The 14,489-nt window shown below is 43.7% G+C and overlaps 1 long non-coding RNA gene across 1 annotated transcript; it reads right to left on the bottom strand.

The window, feature by feature from the left end:
- Nucleotides 1–2,587: 2,587 nt before the first annotated feature.
- LOC132013002 (uncharacterized) lies at nucleotides 2,588–4,188 on the bottom strand. Its single transcript, XR_009402835.1, has 3 exons — nucleotides 4,098–4,188; nucleotides 3,101–3,389; nucleotides 2,588–3,002 (listed from the first exon to the last, which is right to left on the bottom strand). It is a non-coding gene; the product is annotated as an uncharacterized LOC132013002 (long non-coding RNA).
- Between the last annotated feature and the right edge of the window lie 10,301 nt (nucleotides 4,189–14,489).

Genomic DNA, 14,489 nt, shown 5'->3' on the forward strand with positions numbered 1-14,489 from the left:
GGGGGGGGCCGGGCGTGGGGGGGGGGGTGGGTGGGGGGGTGTTCCCAGCTCTGCGGGGACTCCGCTCTCCCTTTGATCTCTCCCTCTCATGCACTCTCTTACACTTTTTCTCTCTCAAATAAATAAATAAAATCTTTAAAAAAATAAAGACTAATCTTTTAAAAACAGACAAACAAACACACACCACATTTGATTCTTTCCTCTAAAAGAAATCTAGAGGGAGGTTCTAGAGTCTGGAAGTCCAGAGGCAGCTCCACGAAATTCTCTGGGACTCGGCCACCTTCAGTCACTCCCAGGAGGGGTCTTCGTCTCTGTGATCTGCAAGACCATGTCCATTCTCCAGGCTGATGGTACAGGACCCTGTGAGGGGTGGCGTCCCTTAGGCACACACAGCAAAGGGCTCCGTGTCATTCCCCTACTCTCACCACCTTTCCCTGGGGGCATTAAATGTCTGGGAATATGGAGTTTAGGAGAACAGCAAGCAGCCTTTGCCATAATCCGCTTTAAAATTTGCAAATTTCATTAGCAAAGCAGGATTCAGAATTAGCACTGCATTCAGGAGAATTGTCAGTCTAGACCATCAACTTGTAACTAATTCTGGTCTTTTTTTTCCCCCCCATTCAAAGACCCATTGTCAATTACCACTCAGAGGTAAGAATCATCCCAGGAATACATTGTCCTTTGTAGAAGCCCTGGAAAATGTCTCTGTGAATGTGTAGTTAATACAGTCCTCCCAAAAGGCAAACATTTTCTGCCTAATAGAAACCACAATAGGGGTCTTCCTAAGACACGGTTGTACATAGGGTTTTGCAAACCTGATCCTCCTTCAACCGCATTAGGAGAGTTAAGTATTTAATGAAACTTGCAGTGAATTTGGATGGAAGAGACTTCCACCTTATGTGAATCATCTGCCTCCAGATTTGAAAGACTCACTTATCAGACTTTCCTGAGTTTAACGCAAGCTCGCTGGTGATGGTGGCAGATTACGACAGGCCTCTGAAACAAACCCTAAATGGTAAAGTCCTCACGGGCCTCGGCTCCTTCTGGAAGTTTCAGCCACTTCCCTGTGACTCAGAGAGAGATGTTGGGAGAGGTGGTCCCCGCGATTTTGCTGCTTTCCCGTGGAATTAACTTCATCAGCCAGAGCTGGGGGCAGACGCTGAGCGCCGGTCTTCTGGTGCTGACCACAAGTCAGGGACAGAATTCATTGTGCAATAGCACACATTTCTCATCTCTCAGATGCCAAATGCTCAAAGTATAAAAGTATACCTCCACGGGTCACTCACCAGAATAACACAGGCAATATTCCATTCATGAGCTCACGCTATGTCCGTGATGTCACACTCTAACCAGGAGGGCCCGGGCGCTTTGTAACGAAACCACCAGAAACCTGAAAACAGGTAGCTTCTCCTTTCCTGGGCCTCACTGCCCCCACCAAACCAGGGGTGCTTGTTTGCTCTAGTTGACAGAAAAAGTCCAGGAATCTGCATAGCTCCATCGAGCTGGAGTAAAACATGTTGGGGACGGCAGTTGAATTTAACTGTAGCTTATGAGTAATGAAATTGCCACAGCAAAAGGTGTGGTTTCCAGAAAGCTGGACACCCCATGAGCACCTTCACTCATACACCAACATTACCTCCAAGTGCGTGGGGTGGGGGAGGGGAGGAAATCTCTTCCTCTGTTTTATGTTTTTGCCCCTCTCTGAATTTTAAGTGAAAAAGGAAAAATATAAAATCAGGAGCCTGCCTATCCCCTGAGACCTTTAAATTGAAGCTGCACCAAGCCCTACCCTGGCAGGAAAGTGGACTAAGTGACTTAATGGGTATTTTCCATCTCTAATTTCCATGATTAAAAGAAAGAGGTTGAGAGGGGTACATGTGGAGCCTATTGCGAGTTTGCCAATGAATCCTAATTTAGATCAAAGAGAGTCTATGTGACATTGAACCATAAACACCCTAGTGTGCGTTACTTCAAGGAAGTTGTTAGTGTGTCCCCGATGGCTATTATGTGATATAGTTGCACTCTAGAACATGCACCCTTTAATTACTAATAGGGAAGAAAATCCCATATGAGCAGGAGGAATGTAAATGAGACCTCTGCTCTTTTGAACATTTTATGCATTTGCCAAATTAAAATTTGCTGTGGACTTGGGTTTTCCTGGATCGCTGTTGGTAGTGATCATTTGGCTCATGGGATTAAATCCGAATTTCCAAAAAACAATTTCTGATCAGTCCGCAGATTTCAGATCTTCCTGCATGCTTTGCACTGAGACGGGGATCATCAGAACCAGACTGGGAACAATTTCTTTGAAGTTTTCAAAGGTAGGGAAGAAATCCTCTTTCATTCTCATCTTTCCCCAAGCCGAGTGTTGCTTAGCGCAGGTGGAGGGGTATATGAGAGAGAGGCTTGGGGAGGCCAGAGTCTCAGGATCATCCCACATTCGTGCACTGCCCCTAACATGGGCCTGTAGCTCTTGTGTAGAGAGGATCGTGCTTTAGGGACATGGGTCTGATCACTGCGCACAACCACCTTTGTCGACGCAGGGTTTGCTCACACCAAGATTTCAAGATCAGTACGACCACAAATGTGAACTTGAACAGCATGATTTTAATGGTATTGCCTTCTCTCAGATTCTTCTCCCCTTAGCCTCTGTGCACAAAGGACTGATAACAATTTTGCATTAAAATTAAAAGGGGAGTGTAGGACCACTCCTTGTACAAAAGCAAAGACATTCTTTAGGCAGAATGATGACCCAAGATACTAACCATGCGGGAGATTTGCTATGCCCAACACTGCATCTCGTTCAGCAAAGCAAACTCCTTCTTTGCCATCTGTCTCATGCTACAAAGAGATAATAATAATAAAATCATTGCTTAATGAGTAAACTAAGTAGAGGATAATTCTCTGGTAGATCATATCGGTGTTCTTCTCCAAAGGATGCCATATTCTCAATGAGGCAGAGAACACAGGGGAGAGTGCGTGATCGCGCACAAACGGGATGCCTAAAATCAAAAACCAATGCAGCATATGTCAGTATTTAATGCCCCATCAAAGAAACATTCAACTTTTCAGCTGTAACCCAAATACAAATTTTCCTTACCCTGTCAATTAGCAGATTACAAAACTTCTGTAGCAGGAAGACCATTCTGCCAGCAAAGCCATAGTGTTTGGAATGGGTCCAGGTCAGACAGATGGCGTGGAAAAGGGGTGCGATGAGACGTTCCCGATCGGCACAGTCGACTGCTCTTCCAGGCGGCAAACGGAACCTTTGTAGAACGGAGCCACAAGGTGAAGTGTGTCTCCCACACAGCCGGAGAAGCATACAAACGGCAGGAATCACCCAAGTAGTCAGTGACAAGCACAACCACCAGCTGGGGCAGGGGAAGCATCTAGAGAAGAAAAATATACAAACTATTAAATAAATGGAAACCTTGTTCTTTGGCACCTAGAAAGTGCCCTCCCTGCCCCCCACTCCATCATAAGCCAATGGGCAGAAAAAGCAGAGCTCTGTCTCCTCCAAGATGTGATTGTTAAAAAGAGTTCTTGCTGTCTTTGGAATGCTAAATATACTACAAACAATCAAATGATGTAACCAGGAGGAAAAGACAAAGAATATTTACTATACAACGTTACTCAGTGCCATCTGTACCCTGCACAGTCGTTTTGCAGAATTGGCTCCCTTAAAACAGCACCTATCCAGCTGCGCAGAAAGGCTTGGTTCAGAAGTCGATGACTAATGAAGTGATTATGCGTAGTAGTAACAGTAAGAGCCCACTGAATTTCAGAAGTGGGTGCTACAATGCAAACACTCATTGATGATTCTTTTTAGAAATTTAAGAATTTAAATTCCCTTCCATTAAGATCAAAGTAGCAAAGCTACTTTGTTAACTTAAATTATTTTTAGGTCAGTAAAAGCGTCTCTGTCACCGTCTCTTTAATGGCAACCGGCTGTTATAAGCACTATCAGTGCCCCTAAGCGAGGAAACAACCCTGCAAAGCGGAAGGATTCTCAGCGAGTCACTGGTAAGAAGTCAGCGACCCAAGAAAGGAACCTGGTTATCCCCTGGCAGAAGCAGAAAGTTCTGCTATTCCAATACCTGGCGTCTGGCTCAGAAGCCGGGGTCTCTGCTCTTCTATGGTGCTCCCACGGAGGGACTGAGTACTTGTTGCAAGTTCCAGTCAAACTTTGGTCTGCAAATAGAGACGTACCAGGTGATGAAGTGCAGATCAATTGGCCCAGTGCAAAAGAGCCGTTGGATGGATGTTCCTAATTTCGATTTCAGTGAGTTCCAGAGCTTTGCTAGAACACGCTTCCCCATGAAGGGATTTGCACCCAAACACAAGCTGGAGTCTTACTTTTAGGCAGTCCTTCCTGACGGTGTTTCTGCGTGACCAGGAACCTGGTTGTACCCTGACACCAGTTTTCTGCCAAGAGACAGAAGCCACCCATGGAAGGTGGTCGTGGCACTTTTGATGCACACAGTGTCCTGCCTCCACCACATCCTGATTCTTTTCCTTCCGCTATTTTTGCCCACTCACTTATAGAGGCTCGGGTCTCTAGGTGGCAATAGCGTAGATAGGAAAACATGGAGGTCATTATCCTGAGGATGCTCGGCTAAATTCTTATCAGCTGCATTAGCAAGAGCAGACTCTGTCTTCATACAGAGGCCGGGTTTTCTTGGGCATGAACTTGTTGGAACAAAATGGGAGAAAACTCATGTGTTATGCCCTGTCTATAGTCGCCCCTGATTAGAGGAAATACAGCCCTGGCAACGCATTGGATGCCATAGAGATTTCAGAACCAAACCAAGGTAGACCTGCCAAGCTTGGCGTAAAATTTTATGACTAGCACCACTGTTTTACTTCACAACAACTGTAAGAAAGATGATCCAGGGACACCTGGGTGGCTCAGTGGGTTAAGCCTCTGCCTTCGGCTCAGGTCATGATCTCAGGGTCCTGGGATCGAACCCCACATCAGGCTCTCTGCTCAGCAGAGAACCTGCTTCCCCTCTCTCTCTGCCTGCCTCTCTGCCTTCTTGTGATCTCTCTCTCTGTCATATAAATAAATAAAATCTTTAAAAAAAAAAAGAAAGATGATCTAATGATTCATACAACAAGCAACTCAGACATCAGTTTAAAGTTTTCTTTTTTTCTTTTTTTTTTTTTTGAAGATTTTATTCCTTTATTTGACAGAAACACAGCAAGAGCAGGAACACAAGCACGGGGAGTAGGAGAGGGAGAAGCAGGCTCCCCACTGCACAGGGAGCCCTATGCGGGTCTCAATCCTAGCACCCTGGGATCATGACCTGAGCCGAAGGCAGACACTTAATGACTGAGCCACCCAGGCACCCCATTTGAAGTTTTCAACCCAGGTCCCTGCCCTATATCCACACCCTGTGAAGAGAAGGGGGGAAAAAAACACAAAAGCCCCATAGAAGTAACAATTGCCTATTTTAATGTTGGCAGCATACAAATGACAATTACGCTGTTAATTGATAGTTATTTCAATGAGTTGTCATCCATGTAGATTGTTCAGATTAGCAATGTTGTTTTTGCACTGTGACTAAGCCACGGGGTAGCTGCATAAAAACTTGTATTCTAGGGTAGGAACAGTCTAACAACTCAGAAGAGAAAAAGGGCCAAGCTCCTTTAAAGAGACAGTTGACTTTTAGAGAGAGGCTGGGAGATAGGCTTGTTAAAATGTGATTTTTAACAGCATGTTCCATTAATGAAGTGCAATGTTTCATTAAAGAAGTTTCTATGCAAATGAAGTATAAATAAGACAAAAGGCAGTAAAAGTGGGAGCAGCCTGGCTACCAAGCTCACCAAGGAAAATATCAGCGCTGCCTAGAATGAGGCTAACAGCTCCACGTTTGTCCCTAGAACACTGGTTCTCTCTCTCTCTCTCAAGCTCAGGACAACCGCTGGTTTCTTTTCAGAGCCCAGAGCAAGTAAAACCTGAAGAGGCCTGGCCTGAAGGAAAGACTTAGAACAAATCCACAGCCTAAGACTAAAGGGCAGTCATTAACCCTGTACCTTTAAAACAAAACAAAATGAAACAAAACAAACAAAAGAACTCTCCATCTTACTTATACGTTTCCTGTGGCTTTCCAATTTTGCAAAAACAGATTGAATTTTGAAGTTTTTCTACTGTCTAGAAGCTTTAAGTTATAGCTGTTGATCAGCAACATAAATAAGTGATCTCGAAATCTGCAGGCAACAGGTCAAGAGGGCTCGACTGGCCCCTCCTATCTCATGGGGCGTCCTTGTGGCAGCCTCTCAGGTCCTGGGTAGAGTAGCCTGTTGGAAGCAAGCAGAATCTCGAGGCCATGTCATGGAATTTCTGCATGAAATTGGACAAAAAGCATCATGTTAATCAAGTTTCTCTCGTTTCTTCTTAAATTAGGTCAAACCAACAAGCCTGGTAATAATTCTTACTAAACTAGAGCAATATTCCTGTTCAGATCAACTGTACATAATTAAAAACAAAAACCCCTCACCTTTTGACAGGCATTTGCATGTCTGCAGGGTGCCTACACTTCACCCCCCACCCCCGCCCCTGACACCCCGCAGTACTGACATCGCTGCACTACTGTCCCACTTGAGGAAGCAGCAGACATTGGTGATTTTAACCAATGTGGATAACGGATAGCTTCTGATAACTGGACTCTAATTTTCTGGGAACCACCCCTCATGAACACTCACATTCATGGTTTAGATGGACAGTCACCCCCACCCATGCTCAGGAGTGGTCATGTAGCTCAGGCCAGACTCGTCAGGTCATTCCATTCCTTGGGCCACGGTAAATGGGTCAAGGTTGAGCATAGAACCAACCTAGTAAGAACCCATCTTGGAACTTTTTCTGGAAACTCCTAGGAAAGAGAAAGAAGCAGATGGGTGACAACTTCCTATTTTTATGCCAGGCTTGAGGAAATAGGCAAATATATCGTGGATAAATGAGAGCCAGTTTTCTCACTGTCAGAGAAAAATGTTAACAGTATCAGGAAAGAAGGGAGGCTAAAGGAACCCCAAGATTTGGGGTTGGAATTGGAGGTACTGGTAGAAATTCGTGGTTTTTAAATATGTACCCAAAGAAATGGATGGATTTCTGATATAGTAGGAAATAAATATATGAGTGTGTATGAATGCATTGGCATATTTCCTAGCTTGGTCTTCTGAGACGACATCCCAGGGATGATACGTACATCTAAGCACCCAGATCTTGGGTTGCAAATACCATTCTCCAATAAAGGAACCAGGGCTTCCGGGAGACATGATCAATTCCAGGACTACGATAGAGAAAACAAAATATGAGTCTGTAACATCTCAAGGTGCCAGAAAGTAGGGAAGTGCTCCAAAATAATGAGGGAGGCCTATCAAAGGACTTGAAAGGGCTTCCAATATCCAAAGAGGAACAATTTAAATGACAAAATAAATAATGAGAGTATTGGATTGTAATGAGTGTCCATGAGTCCAAAATGATACCAATACATAATTGAATAAGTCAATGGAGAAGGACAGCTCTTTTTACAGAAAAATGTCAACAAATAAATATAGATGGAATGAAGCAACTAGGAAATTACTATTAGAATCATATGATCATACTTGTTGCAGGCAAGATCAACCGATGATTTCTAAAATTAGTGGGCAAAGGTTTGAGGAAAAATAAGGTATTCATACAGCCTCAAATTATCTCCCCCAAGATTTTTATTAAATATGAAGGGAGATATTGTGAATTTTTCACTGAAGAAATGTAAATGACACCATGTTAGATTAACGTTGCAGGATTATGACACCCTGACTCGTGTACCCACAATGCAATGGACTGAAAGAGCCTATCATTTCTGAGATATTCTTAACACAAATGCATCATCTCAGTCTAATCAGAGGAAAACATCACACAGACTCAAGCGGAGTGATGTTTTACAAAATAACCAGTCAGTACTCTTTAAAAGTCAAGGTCATGAGACACAAAAATGGTTGAGGAGATATCCCAGGATGGAGGAGCCTAAGGAGATGGGACATGGAAATAAGATGTGAGATCCCCAGTTGGATGCTGAAGCAGATTTTCCAGGAAAAACGAGCAAAACTCAAAGTCTTTATGTTGGATCACTGTACTTTTGTCACATAAGAAGTTAGCATTAGTGGAAGCTGGATAAAGAGTATTCGAGAACTTTCTGAATGGTTTTTGAAACTCCTCCACAAGTTTAAGATCATTTCAAAAGAGTTTTTGTGCTATTTTGTACAGCATGGGGACTATAGTTAACGATACTGTATTGCCTACTTGAATGTTGCTAAGAGTAGATCTTGAAAGAGCTCATCACGAGAAAAAACATTTGTAACTATAAATAGTGACAGAAGTTAACTAGACTTAAGGTGATGGTCATTGTGCAATATATACAAATATCAAATCATTACATTGTATACCTGACATGAATATATTATATGTCAATTATATCTCAGTTAAATTTTTCAAAAATTAAAATAAATTTTTAAAAGTTTTAGTTTTTTTTAATTAACAAGTTGTTGTTGTTGTTGTTGTTGTTGTTGTTGTTGTTTAAATACAATGAGTCAAGAGTCGATGAAGATTACAGGGAAATGGGGCAGGAGGCAAGAGCTGCCAGGGCCTGGAGATGGGAGCTCCTGGACAAAACTATGACTGAAGCTAATTTACTCCAGGACTTTTTTGGTTGTTCCTGGACAAAGGTGCAAATAAATGGACTCTACCAAACAATACATTTAAATAAGTACAGCGAATGTCCAGGCCATTGAGAAGGAAGAAGAAAAACCCAGAGCAAGGAAAGAAGATAATAGTTGCATTCTACCAAATGTTAAAATAGTATCATTAGTATTTAAAAAAAAAAAAAAGTTTGCAAGTATGCTTCTCTAGTTTGCCCCACACTTCTGAACACCACGTCAGGATATCAGCTGAATTCATGTTTTATCTAGCGATACTACCTACTAGTGTGCCTGAGAAAGGCAAGAAAACTCCATCCTAAAGCATCTTCCCATCAGCCATACCTTAGTTCATGAAATTCACAGCATCCATCCCCTTTGGGGTTAAGGCCCTGAAGATCTCTACTAAAATGTAAATCCTGTGGCGCATCCAAAAAGATTCATCCAGGTTCTATATGGAAGAGTAATACATTATCAATCATTAACAATTTAGCCACAATTTATGAACCCGATTAAGTTCTGCCCCCTCAGCCGATCTCAGAGGAATGAGGCAGAGGATCCGTAATTTGTAATGAAGGAACCAAGCCGAGGGAAGAATCAGAAGTATAAGAGGGGACACTTGGATCATGTGCTGAGACGTTGGGGGCCCAGCCTGAAGGTCCCAGGTGGAGAGAGGGAGAGGAGCACAGAGAAAAGGAATGGGAAAGAAGAATGGCGCAGTGCCAAGAACAACGTGCCCGGGGTTCCTGTACGAATTCACAGTACGAACAGAAGCATTGTTTAAGGGGTACCTTGGGTCATGGCCGCCATGTACAGTTGTGCTGGTTGCTCCCAGACAGGGGCACAAGTAGGGACTAAAATCCAGCCCAAGTGGCTCTTCCCAAGCCGTGAGTCCAGGAGGGGGCTGCATGTGCCAAGGGGGATGCCTTGCTACAATTGATCCAAATATCAATTGGCAGTGGCAGCCTTGCATCAAAATAATTTCCAAGCCTTTTTTCTGGAGGGACAAGAGTGTGTTGAGACTCTCTGGTGGCACCATCTCCTTCCACTTTGGGGAGTGGGACAAGAGATCCTCTTGGCTTCCACATCCTCTTGGCTCCCAGGCCACTGTCACCCAGTTACCCTCCTAACGCTCAGGCTTGTTTGGGACCTGACAGAGGGCAGAACAGGGGCTCTAGTTCTGGAAAGAAAGCAGCAGTTATCAAATTACTTTCAGTGACACAACTACCAGAGCAAAGACTGTGCTGGAAACACTTTATATGCAATTTATCCTTCCGGGCGGTCAATGGAGGAAGGCTTCCCTTCTACAAGTATCCTCAACAAAAGTCAAGAATGAAACATCTTTATCCCCTTTGTTTATTTTCCCTGCCACATTATTGACTGCAAAAAAAGCAAAACCAAAACAAAAACAAAAAACAACAACAAAGAAAAAAACACTCGCCCAAGTTAGGGGAACCACTGTGTCCTGGCAGTTCTTTCTCCCTCTTGCTTTCAGGACAACGTTAATCTGCAGGGCTGCTTCTAATGTATTTTGACAGGGAGAAAGTGGCAACTTAGCCCATTATCCCTTTAGAGCAGAGCAGAGAGGCTCAGAGAAAACCCCACCTGGCCTTAGACTATCTTTCTTTCTTTTTTTTAAGACTTTTATTTATATGAGAGAGCGAGATGGGGGGGTCGAGGAGGACAGATGGGTGGAGAGAGAGAGAGAGAGAGATTCTCTCCAAGTAGACTCCGCACGGAGCACAGAGCCGGAGATAGTGCTCGATCTCGCGACCCTGAGATCATGACCCGAGCTGGAACCAAGAGTCAGATGCTTCAGCGACTGAGACCCCCAGGCGTCCCCGGCCTTAGAGTACCTTAGCTCATGAGGACAATCCGCAAATGCTCATTTTCATTTTGCCCAAACTCTCTCGGCCACTTTTTCTCAGGCCGGTAGTTGCAGCCAAGGCTCATCTGCTCTCCCGCCAGGACTGGGCTGCTTCTGTGGAGCACCACTCCCCTTTGGAGACCCCCCAGTGAGAGCCCACTTCTTCGGTTTTTCCTTTCCATGTTGCTCATTGGTGACATTATGCAGATGCTGAACGGAGAGGAGGCAGCCCAAGAACTTTCCATCGGAGGCACTGCCTGCCTGCGTGCTCTTCCTCCCACAAGTCTGCCGCTGCCCAGAATGTTTGCATCGGGCTAAGTTCTCCCTACATGCAAGCCTGACAGCACCTTAAAATCCCTTTCCTCAATCACAGATCAGTTTTTTGCTGACTACCTATTATGCTTATGCGGGTCTTCTGCTAAGCCCTGAGGAAACAGTGATGACCAACACAGACTCGGGCAGAGTCCTGTCTTCTTCGCCCTTCTTACTTCTCCAGCCCCTTTCCACCTCTAGCTTTTGTCACTCCGCTGGGAAGCCTTCCATAAGCCCCAATCCCGGTCTCAATGACCCTCTCCTAGTCTCCCATAACATTCTGTCACACCCCTACGGCACTTAACACTCAAAAGGAACTCCCAGTTCCCAGGATTTCGAATAGAGCCAAAGGTCAGTTTACATCTCAACATCTCCTTTCATTTTCATCTCAGTTGTAAAGGACCACATAAAATAACTCCTAAAACGTCATCCCTAAGTGCTCCTCAAAGGAGGGAAAAATTGATATTCATGGCACAAAATCTGGAAAAAATAAAGTCTATATTGCTCCTAATGGCAAATGTGGTTGTGGATCATGAATCTGGTCTAAATCACTAAAATCCATAAAAATAGTTACAACTTGTTCATAAAACACCTCTTGCGAGACTTTCCAGAAGAAACTTTAGAAGGTAATAAAACATCAGGCAATGGGGAGAGCTGATTAACCCCGGAAAAGGCCTGAGAGGCTCTGCTTTGTTATCTTCATTAGGTGCCCCATGAACACCTGCTCCCACAGACAAGTGCCTTCGTCATCCAAGTTTCCAAGAATCACCAGGCAAAGGGCCAGAGCTCTTCCTGCCAGGAGACTTCTAGCCTAGATTTTATTTTTTAGTTGAACAGGGTACCTTCTCAGGTCTTCCTCCCCATTCCTGGGACATCAGAGTGATTTTGGTAAATAGATCCTATAATTGAGAATTAAAACAGTTAAGATCCTAGGTTCAAAATTTGAAATTGAAACAAGACTTATAATTCATAGCGAAAGATGGAGAAGATGGAGAACCAAAGGAAAACTTAAGAAGAGGGGGGAAAATCTCAAACAGGCTAAGAAAACCTTTTATGCCTAGCTTCTCTCATAAAATAGGGAGTCTTGGGGAAATTCACAGAATTTTGGATTCAGGAAGCCTTTTTACTCTTTCTCCTCTTTGCATTTTTTCCCCTTAAATCCATGAAAGTCTTGGCCCATTTCTTCAGGTTTTCCAGACCCATTAGCCATTCTGTATCACCGTGGTGTTTATTATAATCTTGAGCTCTTGGCAAAAGTAGAGGCAATTTTCCATCACAGTGAAACATTTGCTAAGTACTGACAAATACAATTTGCACATCTCCAAATGGAGCTAATTTTGACATGATAAAATAAAATAAGATTACTGAGTATCTAGGCTTCATAATGACCCATTTGACTTCACAAAGTAATTCAAAGGGAAGCAGAGAGAATCCACCAATTACTAACTGTCAAAAACATATTAAGAAGCATCATGGCGAGTGTAAAGTTATAAGGCTAATCTATGGGAACTTCTGTTCTCTCCCCAACCAATTTTCTGTTCAATATTGACTCTCTTGACAGGATCCTTTAATGCCTAAGAACTGCTTTAGTAATCTTGAAACAGACAAAAATAATTAGCATATATTTATAACAAAAGGTGTATAGACATTGATACTGTGATTATATATCATAACAGAGGATATAATTCAATGTCCTAAAAGACAGCTTGCCTGAAAACATGTAGGAGATGATCTAGGGATGTGTGCAGGGACGGAGCAATTTGGTAGTTGGAAAATAATTTAGGCAGCAAGCAATGTGGTCTGCTTACCCAAACCACAGAGCAGATGTAATTAAAAGGGGGAATGGAAAATATTGTGGGTTTGCCTAAGAAAATTGGGTAGGGACTTTTTCTGACTATAATCTTCTCTTGTTACAAATGTCAGCCTAAGGAAGTATTGATGAAGCAATGGCAGATCTGTCCCGGCTCTTCCTCTTAACCACGTGGTATGCAGACAAACAGCCAGAAAGACAAAGAGAGTCTAGGTGGGAAGGCTGGTAGATTTAGGTACTTCACCCGCTTTGATTAAAACCCTGTACTAGTCCCCTTTAGTCTTTAGCTGAATTAGCATGCAAGAGAAAAGAAGCAAAGAGGAGGAAAATAAAGAAACTATAATATATAAAAAATAATATCAAAAGAGAAAACCACGCTCAGACAAAACATGTCTGTCCTCCACCGCTACCACCACCAGGTTCCTGCAAAAGTAGCCTGGAGGTCTAGGATCGAGTGCGAGGGAGCTCACCGCGCTCCCTATTAGACTTTATTTATTTACACTTTATTCTTCTTGGAATTTCTTTCTTCAGAAAGTTCACATTTTACTAGAGACTTTCCAATAGCCCAATGTCTTTTTTTTTTTTTTAAGATTTTTATTGATTTATTTGACAGAGAGAGACAGCGAGAGAGGGAACACAAGTAAGGGTAGTGGTATGGGGGGAGATGCAGGCTTCCCGCTGAGCACAGAGCCCAGTGCTGGGCTCGGTCCCAGGATCCTGGAATCATGACCCAAGTCAAAGACAGACACTTAACTGACTGAGCCACCCAGGCGCCCCCAGTAGCCCAGTGTCTTGAAAAGAATAATTAGGTCAGAATAAATTTGTTGTATGTTACTATCTATAGTGACACCACCAGAGCCATAGCCAAGACTAGAGGCATCAGTTTTCTTCTGTTCAAGTCAGGCTCCCCAAGGGGAAGCTGGGAGCTGGGGTGAGAGCGTGAGAAGCAAGAGGACCCTGGTGCCAGGAGCCAGGGAGATGGGACAGGCTCCAGCTGAGGGAGGTAGAGAGCGAGTTGATTACACAGATGTGCAGAGCAGCTCTTTGCTCTGAGTGCAGAATGACTATCACCATCAGTTTCTTTCTCCCTGGGATGGAAATTGAGAATAATCCACTCACCATCTTACTCAGTGGGCCCCGTCTCCTATGCAAGTCACACTAGTTCTTCCCAGTGGACATTTTGTACCCTCCCGTGGTGCAGCAAAGATGCAAGAGAAGCATCTCCGACGGAAACAACAGAAGGCAAGGTCCACTTAGTCTTACCAGGCACAGGACCTAGGCGCAGCGCCTAGGCTCACAATACATTTAGGGGTCCATGCAAATGTTTTAATTCATTTTCAAATCAGATGAATAAGGAACCCAGCGATTATGCTCTTCAGTGTCTACCCCCAAAACTGAAACAGGCATTCGAATCAGTATTTACACATGACCCTTCAGAGCAGTACTGTTCACGAGAGCAAAACGGTGAAGCCACCCAGTGCTCACCAGTGGACGAATGGATAAACAAGAAGCATTACACCCATACAATGTAATATTATTTGGTCGTGAGAAGGAATGAAGTCCTGATAATATTCCCTGGTGAACCTCCAAGACGTTGTTTTAAGGGAAAGAAGCCAGATCCAAGAGGCCACTTACTGTATGATTCCTCTTACCCGAAGTATCCAGAAGAGAGAGATCCATGAGGACAGAAAGCACATGGGTGGTTCTCGAAGGACTGGGTGAAGGGGTTTATGGAGAGTACGTGCTCACTAGGTACAGGGTTACTTTTTCAGACAGTGTTTTGGAACCAGATAGAGGTGGTGACTACACAACTTTGGGACCATA

This window comes from Mustela nigripes, chromosome 3 (assembly GCF_022355385.1).
Source record: "Mustela nigripes isolate SB6536 chromosome 3, MUSNIG.SB6536, whole genome shotgun sequence".
In the NCBI taxonomy this organism is placed as follows: domain Eukaryota; kingdom Metazoa; phylum Chordata; class Mammalia; order Carnivora; family Mustelidae; genus Mustela; species Mustela nigripes.